The following is a 10,787-nucleotide window of genomic DNA, read 5'->3' as shown; positions in this document are numbered from 1 at the left end:
CCCTATTCATTCCTCATCCTGGTTCTGCAGCCTCTGGCCAGAGCTCAGAAGCTGTGCCTGGAATTTGTAAAATCTTTTCTTAATTTTGCCAGTGCCTTGTATGCATCTTTCACATGCTGTGCAGGTGTTTGGCCACTCATTTGGGATCCACCATGCTGACAGCTGCAAGTTGGCTTTCTGTGCACAGATTCATAGCCTGCAGACAAGAGGGAGGAGTTGCTTAGCTTTCAGAAGTTGAATTGAGAGGTTGGGGGCAGTTCTGGGGCTGGGATGGGGCTGCAACTGCAGGCATGGAGTTGGGGGTTGCCCTAACAGGTCAATACAATGAGCACCTGTACTGTAAGAATTGGAATCAGCTGGCACCCATTGGACTTCACCCACAGAGCGGATCAGAGGAGAGGGGAAAAAGTGCTGCTGGGCTGCTTGCCGGCCTGTCTAGGTTTGCAACCTGGGAGCCACCCTGGCAGTGACAGCTGAACAGCTGAGATAACGCGTCCTACACTGGCTTTCTTCCATCACTTGTGTCCCTTTCCTTGACTGGGAGGGAGAGAGGGAAGGAAGTCTGGGTTTTTTTTGACAAGGGGCCTTTTCTTGTCTCATTCCTGCTGCACCATCACTTCAAAGGTTGTTAGATGTAGCTGCATGCTGTGTCCTATCCCTGACCTGAGAGTGCTCTCTGCCAAAACCACTGTTTACTATTTGCCTGTTGAGCTCAATAAACGCTATCCATGAGTGCTTTGGGTGTAGGAAAAGCTGTTTACATGCAAGTGCTTGAGGTATCTGTGCTTAGACTCTAAGCTCCCATGGGGCACATCATGGCAAGGACATGTCAGTTATACAGATTTATGATCCTGTAGAATGGGAAATGCTCTCTTATGTACCCAAGAGCTGGGGAAGGAGGGCTGGCACCTTGGCTGGGCTCCATGCTTCAGCAGGGAGGGGTGGGGGTTGGGGGAAAGTGAGCAATTCACTCTCTCCCTAAGCCCCAGCATTCCTAGCCCACCTGGGCCACAATCTCTTTGTGGGCTTCTCAGCCATGATGGCCTGAGAGAGGACTATGACCACAGGGGATGGCCTGTGGTGGCTTTGGCATTTCTGCTGACCCTTCCTTTCCCCTCCCATCTCACCCAGGGGGCTCCCTATTTCCCTCAGGGCCTGGGTCCCCATCACAGTTGGGTGTAGCTGGGGAAGGCCTTACCATTGTGGAACAGTTGTGGCCCCTGTGTGGGAAACAGTGCCCTGGGGACTCCTTGTGCCTCCTCCTCGTTCAGTAGGGTGATGAAATCTTTTATTTCCCTGAACTGCTAGTTGTGTGCCCAGGTTTGGTTGGTGGCAGCCGATGGGGTGAGTTCATCCATGGTCCTGGGTACTTCCTGTGCCTCCTCCTCTTTCAGTATGGTCCTCTGGTCCTGTGGGGGGGGGTGTCATCTACCCTGTTTGTGGTGGGATGGATCCTTGTAAAATTAGATGCTCTGCCCACAGACCATTTCTAACATTAAGCATGCAGAAATATTGCCTCTTCAGCAACATGGTCTTGGTGAGGCACTCCAACCAGTGTCTATTGTGCCCCCATGCATGCATCTGCTAAGCAATGCATTTGAAGACATGTCTGATTTGATGCCCTGTCTGGAGATGCCACTGGGTGTCCACTTCACCCCAGATGGTGATGACATTTTTTATTTCCCTGAACTGCTAGTTGTGTGCCCAAGTTTGGTTGATGGCAGCTGATGGGGTGAGTTCATCCATGGTCTACAGCGGTGCCTGTGGGGTCTCATTGTCCATGGGTGGGTGAGGGTCTGGCTGTGGGGAGTGGGTGAAAGATTAGAAGCATGGATGGATAGAAGCAGTGGTGGACATGTGAAGGTGCAGTTCCTGGCACATGGTTCTCACTCTTACTTCAGAGGCTTGTGGTCCCTGCTCCCACATCACCTGGCCTCCGCTGCTCAGGTTGCCTCCAGAACCTCAAAATGTCCAGGGGCTTTCAGCAGGTGCCCCATGATTCTGGCAACGCCACATGCCTCGCATCCATTAGGGAACTTGTTCATTGCCAGAAATCAATGCAGATGAATTAATTCTTAAAAAACGTTAACTGTGAGCAGAGGCAAAATAGCAGATGACCTACATTCAGCACTTGCTCAACAGCACCCATGACAATATACAATAAGAGAAATTCAGCAATAAACAGGTTTCTTTGTGTGGATGGATCTACGCTAACTGGACTGAGGATGTGAGCGGGCCTGGGGACAGAGCTTTTGCTGATTCCTGTCAGTGGGTATGGGGCTTGCCTGGTGCTCAGGCAGACCACATGAGCTCTGGCCAAAGCTAGAGCACCGCCCTGGGAGTGCGGGTGAGCAGGGTGCTGCAAAGCCCCATAGGTTGCTGGCAGAATGCAACCTAATGTGAGTTGTGCTGGGATGTGGTACGGCGCTCTAACCTACAGTGCTAAAGTTTGATAGCACATGCACCCAGGGTTATCTTAGAGTGGGAACTGCCATTTTTACAGTGCTCTAAATACCCTGACCATCTGTTTGGTTATGGCTTTCTGTGTGCTTACTGTGCAATAAGTGCAACTTTTGTACCTGGCCTGACTTCCCAGCACAGTGCTGAAATTATTGCACCAAAAGATAAGCATTCCCCAGCCTTCTGTCTAACATGTTTGTTCAAGATGGCCCCATGTGGGGCCAGGAGGAAGAGACCAACTTGGATGGTGTGTGGCTTAGTGTGATGGGTGCTGGCTGCAGGCCCTGTGTTTTACCCTGACTGTTATACGTTGGGCTTCAAAAGGAGCTCTGGAGAAGGGGCTAAGTAATACCTAAGCTGTGGTATAGTGGGTATAATACCTGAAGAATCTAAGAAAGCCAGGTTCAGCCCTCATTTTGGTCAGGTATGCTTAGAACCCATGTCTCAGGATTCGTAGCCAAGTGTCCAACTACCCTCATATTGGGCTTAAGACATGGAGAGCTTCATTCCCACACTTGTGCTTTTTTCTGGGATTTACACTCAGCTAGGTGCCACATTCTCAGGTAAGTAGCCATTCACATTCCTGGCCACTATGAAGCCTACTGTGTATGCCAAGTCTACATGCTCATGTTCACATGTTCACATTGTAGGGGAAACAGAATCACCACTCTTAATAAGTGGCAAGAAATGTCATGTATTTAACCAGAAAACTGCCATTATGATGCGCAAAAGGAAAGAGAATTACACCTTTAGGGTGTGGCCAGACGAGTGCACATGTGCCTCAAAGCTGTGGTGCACAAGCACCCATTTACTACACTGATAATTTTTAGTGCAGCACCAAAATTTGACACCAAGGAATCCTGGTGTCAAAACAACCCACGGTTGTGGCACGGAGCACAGAGCAGCAACGTGCGCCATCAGAAACGGAGCCTGGCTAGCCAGAGCTATGCTCTAGCTGCTGGCCAGGTTTGAGTAGCTGAACTGGCACTGCTGCTGCCCCAGGAGGCCCCCAGAACCCCATATAAAGCTGCTGGGGCCAGCCCAGGTGCTGGCACCAGCCTCCCCTACACCACCCAGGTCAATTTGCTGCACACTGGATATGTGCCACTGTTTTTCATGTGGCAGGAAATGTACCTCTGCACATGTGTGCTTGTCTGGACATGCCCCCAGTGTGCAAAACTTAGTGTTAAGTATTACCTCTAGCTTTGGGACCATCTGAATGGAAACAAAATAAGAACTTTACAATATCTACCTATAAGATATTATATGTAAAGAGTATATAAATTACATTATTTTTAATATTGCACATGATATACATCAAAAAAAGAGTTCAAGATATTTCATTTGAAAGGGATAGAGCACCAGAACATGATATCCAGAACTGTTGGGATTTTTTCCTACAGAAAATTGATATTTTCAGATAGGAGTACTACGTCCAGTTCTGGGCACCACACTTTAACAAGGACGTGGACAACCATGAGAGAGTTCAAAGAACAGCCACCCATATGATCAGAGTCTTGCATGACAAGCCATATGAAGCATAAGAATTACTGTTCTCACAAATTGGCCTTTGTAGTGATCACCAGATTCAATTAACACAGGCTTACATGAATACAAATAACTAAACAGTGAACTATATTGTGGAATAGTAGGCAATCTCTACAGGCCCTGAGTCTCTTTCTTACTAACTGGGTGCATCTACAGGAGATGTTTACTGCAGAGCTGCCTAATAAGCTGTGCAGTAGTCTCTGCATCTACACTTGTGGCCCTCTTAGACCACAGTAATTGAATTAACTCTGCAGTAGGTTAGTACCTGTAAATACAAGTACCAACAGCCGGCAGAGGTTTTTAGTGTGCACCAATGCATATGTAGATGCTGATGGGGCTAGCTGGGGCACCAGGGTTCTTCAGCGTGGGGGCTGCCTGCTGGCTAGTCCTGCACTGGAGCACCCTTGTCCCCCCACCAGTGCATCTGCAGCATGGAAGTTGGGTTGGAGCAGCTCTGGGCTGGTAGGCTGACCCCCTTGCACCCCTCTGCCTGTGGGGGCTGTGTCACCCTGACTCAACATGCTGTATTCCCAGGTGCACGTGTAGATGCTATGCCCGGGAACAATAAACTCTGGCATGAATTGCATTGGAGTTTATTCAGGTGCACTAAGTGGACATGTAAATGGGGAAGGAAACCCTGTCTGTTTATAACACCTTTACCTTTGGAGAAGGCCAAAATATGCAGTTAAAACTAATACTGTCCACATCTGAGGAGTCCTGCATGCCATAAAAAGAATGAGACTCTTGAAAGATTCAGATTTTTTATGTGAAAACAAAAAACAGGAGAAAGTATAGATCAGTATGTTCCTGAACTAAAGAGACTGAGTGAGGACTGTGCTTTTGGGAACATGGCAAAATCTTCGATTAGATGTAGAATTATTTGTGGCATTGCCGACAATGCGTTACAAGAAAGGTGCTTGCCTGAGGGAGGCTTGTCCCTAAAATAGACTCTCCAAATGTGCAGGGCAGCAGAAAGTGTGAATGCTCAGACTGCAGAGCTGAATGCACCAAGAGGGATACTCCATGTGGTAGACATGAAAGCATGTGGCCAGAAAAAGCCACTTCACAAGGTGGAATTTTCCACTGGCAAGGAGACTGCTAAATGAGGGAGAGCAACTTGGAAAGCTCTGTTTTAACTGTAACAAGAAAAAAATTTTTACCAGGTGTTTTAGATCCCAGACACAAACACCTCTTGAGCAGACAATGCAGAAAGGGTTTTTTTATAGTTACGGTTGAAGCCAGCAAGATCAATGAAAGGAACTTAGTTTTGCCAGTGTAAGTGCGAGGAATAATTTAATTTAAATGCACCGGTGGTCAGGTTGATATTTTACCTGAGCACAAATATAGAAAATTAAAATTGAGACCAAAAGTAAGTCCAACAAACATCAAAATAACTGGTTATTCCCCAAATATACCAGTGAAAGGGAGATGCATTATTAGCATTCAGTATGAAAACAGAGTATACAAATGCCCATTCATTGTGGTAGCTAGGGAGATGACCTCTATTTTAGCTCTGGAAGCTTGTGAGAAACTGAATCTACCTAAGTATATGCCTGCAGGGCAAGAAGACACAACGTCCATGCTGTGATGATTCTCTTGGTCATCACACCCCAGTTCTGGACAGTTTTAGGAAGAACTCAGTTCTTCCAGAAGACAAGAAGCAACCAAGCCCTTATGGGAAAAAATGAACCTAAGGACACAAATGCAAATACTATCCAGAAAGAGTGAAAAAGCCTCAGTGGCTGGTAGCTAAAGTCTGTACTATGTGCTAAAGTACAGATGCCAAAAATGCAAGCCAGCCAGATCCTTCTATAAGGATTCATGTTTCCACTAAAACCAAATCAGAAGCTGGATCTGATACTTCATAGGTCTCAGAAAAAAGTGGAACCTCTTAAAAGATTACAGAGACTTGTTAAAAGAACTGCAGGAAGGAGGGAATGGAAAAGGGAGTGGTAAAGACTCACTACAGAGTGATGTGCTAGTAACCTTTCTTCCCTTTCTTCTGTAGATGGGTGTAACTTAATTTTTCTGTGAACTGATTTTTGTAGTTATTAAGAGGAAAGATATATTAAAAGAAGTTATAATTTAGAGATGCTCCCTAACAGGAGACTGAGGGAGTTGGGAGATGGTCCCTCTGTAAGGAAGCAGCTAGCTAGTGGGTATGTCTACATATCTCTCCAGAGTTTATTGCTCCTGGCTTCCATGTTTACACATGCACTCAGGAACTGCAGCAGTTTGACCTGGGTCAGGGCAGCCCCAGCTGGCAGGGGTAAATAATCTCTCCTTAGAATTAGTACTTGTATTGGGCAGTACTATCCTACAGCAATAAAAAATTTGGTCTAATAGCATTGGCGCTTTACTATGGAGCTAACTAGGCAACTCCACAGTAAGTGTCTCATGTTGATACACTCTCTATGTAAGATATATTGTTTGACTTTGTTAGTTTTTATTTCTGCCTCTGTAGCTGCTAGGTAACGCACACATTTTTGTCCAAATGCTTTCTAGATCTCTAATTTATTACCCAACAGTAGAAGGTCCAGTGGAGGTTGCAACACTTTCTTGCCTGTTGTCAGATTATAACTGTAAAGGAAGATCACTTACAGTGGCCCTTGTTCTTCCCCATGACTGCATTTCTTCACTTGCTTTCAGGTTCCACCTTCTTCAGTTTGGATCTTAAGTTTTTTCAAGTTCTGTTTCATTCCCTGCTCTTGGCAGCCTGTAGTGATCACTGGGTTAAATAAAAACAGGCATAAGTGAATAAGAACTAAACAATGAATTTTATTGTGGAGCAGTAGATAACCTCTGCAGACCCTTGGTCTCTCTCTAACTAGATACCTGATCCCTAAATCAGTAAACATCTCCCAACTGGAGCTCCCACAGACTCCTATTAGGGAGCACCTCTAATTATAACTTCTATTGATACAGCTGTGCAACATTCTTAATTGATTTTTTGTTTGTTTTTTCAACTAGTTACAGAATGCATCTTAATTTTGAAGTGTTTGGTTTTTTTGAGGATAAAAGTGAAATGTTTCCACAGAAAGAAGACACTTATACTTTTCATGAAAAAGGTTAGTTGAAAACCTAGGTTTCCACCAGAAACAGATTCAAAAGCAAATTAATCCTATTTTGGTCAGTCAGTCAGGTCTCTTTCTTTCATATGGAAAGCTGTCTTCCATCTTCCATCTATTTTTTTCTACCTTCATCAGCAGGGATTCTGGTTTTCTCTGATTTAAAAAATCCTCAATTTGGGGGTTAAAAAAAGTAACCCAAAATCCACATTTTTCCATTATTAAAATGAAACACCACTAATGCATAGATATATAAATGTATAATGGTGTTTCATTTTGATCATGGAAAAAATGTGGATTTTGGGTTCCTTTTTTTAACCCGAAAATTGGGGATTTGTTTTTATCAGAGAAAACCAGGATCCTTGTTCATCAGGCTTGTGTAGCAGTCTTCACTTCTTCCCATGCCATTCTGACGGATCTTCATTCGACCTCTCTTGTATGTCTCCATGATGTTTTTTGCCTGGCTTGATACTTTTTGCTTAAGGGATTTCAGCATAATATCTGATGTGTTATGTTGTTGGGTCCTTTCTTTAATTGTGTCCCCCAGCTATCTCCTTTTTCACCCAGTTACTTCTAGTCCTATTAGATGTTTTTGTCCTTCTCAATAAAGCTTTGCTTGTTTTTTTTTCCCCTTTATCTTTTTCTCTTTTTTTGCTTGTGATATAGTGCTGTTTGTCAATCATCTGCTACATCTTGAATCAAACATATGGTGTCTGTAAGTCATCCTGGAGAGCACCTCCAAGGCTGGCACATTTTCCAAAGTGTCTTTGGCCAGGCATCTCTGCCACTGGTCACGTTTGCTCTAGCTGCCTAGGGTCCCTCTCCAGGTCCACAATATGGGAACCCAAGCTGCCCTTGCAGTGTAGCAGGGAAACCACTCTGGCCTCAGGCACCTTGCTTCTGGATGCTTCCTGCTTTGCTAAAACTCAAATCCTGGCTGGCACTAGAAGCCCTGACCAGGCTACTAATGGGTCTTGTGCAGAGCCCAAAAGAAATGGACACAAAAAGAAAGCCTGTGACTAGGAGCCCACAAAAAGGAACTACAAATAGGGGAAGCAGTTTGCAGGCAGTTGCTGGAGGCAAGAGAAGGGAGGAGAGAAGCCAGGCACCAGATCTTACCCAGGAAAGATAAATGATCCAGTTGCTCATGCCTTTGGTTTTGCTGTTTGACTGGTAGGCTGTGTGCTCTGAGCAGCTGGGAGTGATTGCTAATTGCTGAGTGATTGCTGATTGTTTATTGTGAGGAATTGCTGACTGCTGAGTGATTGCTGATTGCTGCCTGGGCCTGACAGAAGCCCTAACAAGGGGGCTGAATCAGCCCAGGCCCAACAGGGTATAAAAGGAGACTCACCAGGTGACTAGGGAACCTGTGAACAGGGAAAGCAGTTTACAAGCCAGTTCCTAGGCTAGTTCATGGGTAGTAGCATAGCCTATTAACATACAATTGGGGGGATGGGTTGCGTCCTGCAGCTTCCCACCTTGGCCCCAACTGGTGCTCTCTTCCCTTGCACCACTGAGGCCTCCACCCAGACAGAACCCATGGTTCTGGCCTCCACCCAGATAGAGCCCCTGGCACTGAGCTGTGGGGGCTGCCTGGCCCAGCTGCCAGCAATTGGGAATGGGAGTAAGGTCACCACCACCTGTGGTATATACTCCTTAGTGAGGTCCTTGGAGTCCTAGGTGACTAAGCTCCAGGCCTAGGTAGGCAGAATTTGTGCCATCAGGGCCCATGAACAGGAGACTGATGACTACTACAGTCAGACTCTTCTCCTGAGGAAGGAAGAGAGAAGAGCATAGATGCCTGACTACATGAAGATGGACAACAGGAAGATCAACCAGGAGCTGCACCTGGGGGATGCTTGGAAGATGGCTGTCTTGGGTCCCAAGACACACAGTAACAGGGTCACTGCTCCCTTGGAACTGAACAACAGGTATGCACTCTCATACCACCAGCAGAGACATCAGCAGAAGCACTGGCTCTGGATGAGGTGAGCAGCTACCTGCCACCCCTAAGAAGAGATGTAGGGTGGTCATAGTGAGCGACTCCTTCCTGAAAGGGACAGAGGGAGTAATCTGCCTCTGAGGTTTGCTGCCTCCCAGGGGCCCATATCCAGGATGTGGCAGAGTGGATTCCTAAACTCATTTGGCCCACTACCCCATGCTCCTCATCCATGTGTGCACGAATGATACAGCTCAGAGCAATCATGGCTGGGTCATGACTGCTCTGGGAGTGGGGCTCAGAGGGTGGGGTGCAGGTAGTTTTCTCCTTGGTCCTTTCAGTTACGGGTACCGGGCACAGGAGGGAGATGTATTGAAGAAGTCAACAGAAAACTGTGGCATTGGTGTCATCCTGAAGGCTCTGGCTTCTTTGAACACAGTCCACACTTCAGAGAGAGAGGCAGTGGTTTGTTGGGAAGGGGAAGCCTTCACCTCACTTCAGTGGGAAAGAAGCTCTTCTTAGCCAGAATGGCTGACCTGCTTGACAGGGCTTTAAACCATGATTGCTGGGGGATGGGTGGACAACCACTAGTGCAAGCCCTAGAAGTGACAACCACAGAATCAACAGGTCAGGTAACACAAAGGAACTCACTCCTACCCCAGCCCAAGGATGGCACTTTTCTAAGAGGACAAGGAATCCCAGGGCTTCTGATGGCAGGCTTAACTGCCTATACACAAATGCCAGGAGCATGAGGAACAAACAAGAGGAACTGGTCCTTCTGCTAAGCAAAAATGAATACAATCTCATAGGGATAACAGAGACCTGGTGGGACTCCACCCATGACTGGACCACAGGTGTTGACAACTATACCTTGTATAGGAGTGATTGTGTTGCAAGAAAGGGTGAGGGTGTATCTCTATGTGAAGGAGCAGTACACTTCCTTACAAGCAGAGATTGGCACCCAAAGAGGGCGACTTAAGATCCTCTGGGTTAGAATACGGGAAGAACGTGGTGAAGGGGATATAACTATAGGAGTCTATTACAGACCTCCTAACGAGGAGGAAGAGCTTGACCATGAATTTTGTAGGGAATTGGCAGAGGCTGCACGATCCTGGTGCATGCTCATTATGGGTGACTTCAACCACCCTGACATCTCATGGGAAGAGCATTCAGCCAAATCGGATCGGTTGTGAAGCTTCCTCACTTGCACTGATGAGCTCTATTTGACTCGAGGCATGTCCAGGCGAGCCCACACGTGCCTCTTGCAGCATCCATCTCAAATCCCTTTGAGATGCTGCAAGAAGCATGTGTGGGAACGGGAAAAGGTTTGCCCTGCTGCAAGATTGCAGCACAGGGGCAAAATTAGACCCCTGGATATTCAGGGGTCAAAAAAAACCAGAGTGAAAAAAAAGTAGAGGCAGGGTCCTCCACAGAGATGCTCTGGTAGCAGCCAGAGTCTCTGTGGTTGGCCCTTACTCTGGTGCTGAAACATGCTACTTTCCCATGCAGGGCAGGCAGCATGCCAGCTGCAGGAAGCTAGACCCAGGCTCCACTGCAGGTAAGTAGGGGGTTAGGGGGGCTGGAAGATGGGACCATGGGGGGGTCCCCAGCCAGCCCCTCCTGCTTCTCAAGCCCCCTGGATCCCTGCCCCACCAGGCCCCATTTCCCCCCCCCTCCAGGCTCCCGAATCCATGCCCCACTTGGCCCCACACTGCTAGTGACCCTGATGGCTGCTCTACCCTGCCCCATTCCCTGCCTGCCCATAGATACAA

At 47.0% G+C, this 10,787-nt stretch overlaps 1 long non-coding RNA gene across 1 annotated transcript in view; it reads right to left on the bottom strand.

The window, feature by feature from the left end:
* The window catches only part of LOC109299730, a 28,690-nt gene extending 20,420 nt beyond the window's left edge, over positions 1-8,270 (bottom strand). Inside the window, exons 1-2 of the long non-coding RNA XR_002097970.1 lie at positions 8,196-8,270; positions 6,610-6,736 (exon numbers count right to left, since the gene is read on the bottom strand). This is a non-coding gene — a long non-coding RNA (uncharacterized LOC109299730). The remainder of the gene's footprint in view (positions 1-6,609; positions 6,737-8,195) is intronic.
* Positions 8,271-10,787: the final 2,517 nt, after the last annotated feature.

Source organism: Gavialis gangeticus, unplaced genomic scaffold (genome assembly GCF_001723915.1).
Source record: "Gavialis gangeticus isolate Ggan-Ray unplaced genomic scaffold, GavGan_comp1, whole genome shotgun sequence".
Classification (NCBI taxonomy): domain Eukaryota; kingdom Metazoa; phylum Chordata; order Crocodylia; family Gavialidae; genus Gavialis; species Gavialis gangeticus.
Note: the sequence above shows the minus strand (reverse complement) of the source record. Positions and strands in the feature narration are given on the sequence as shown.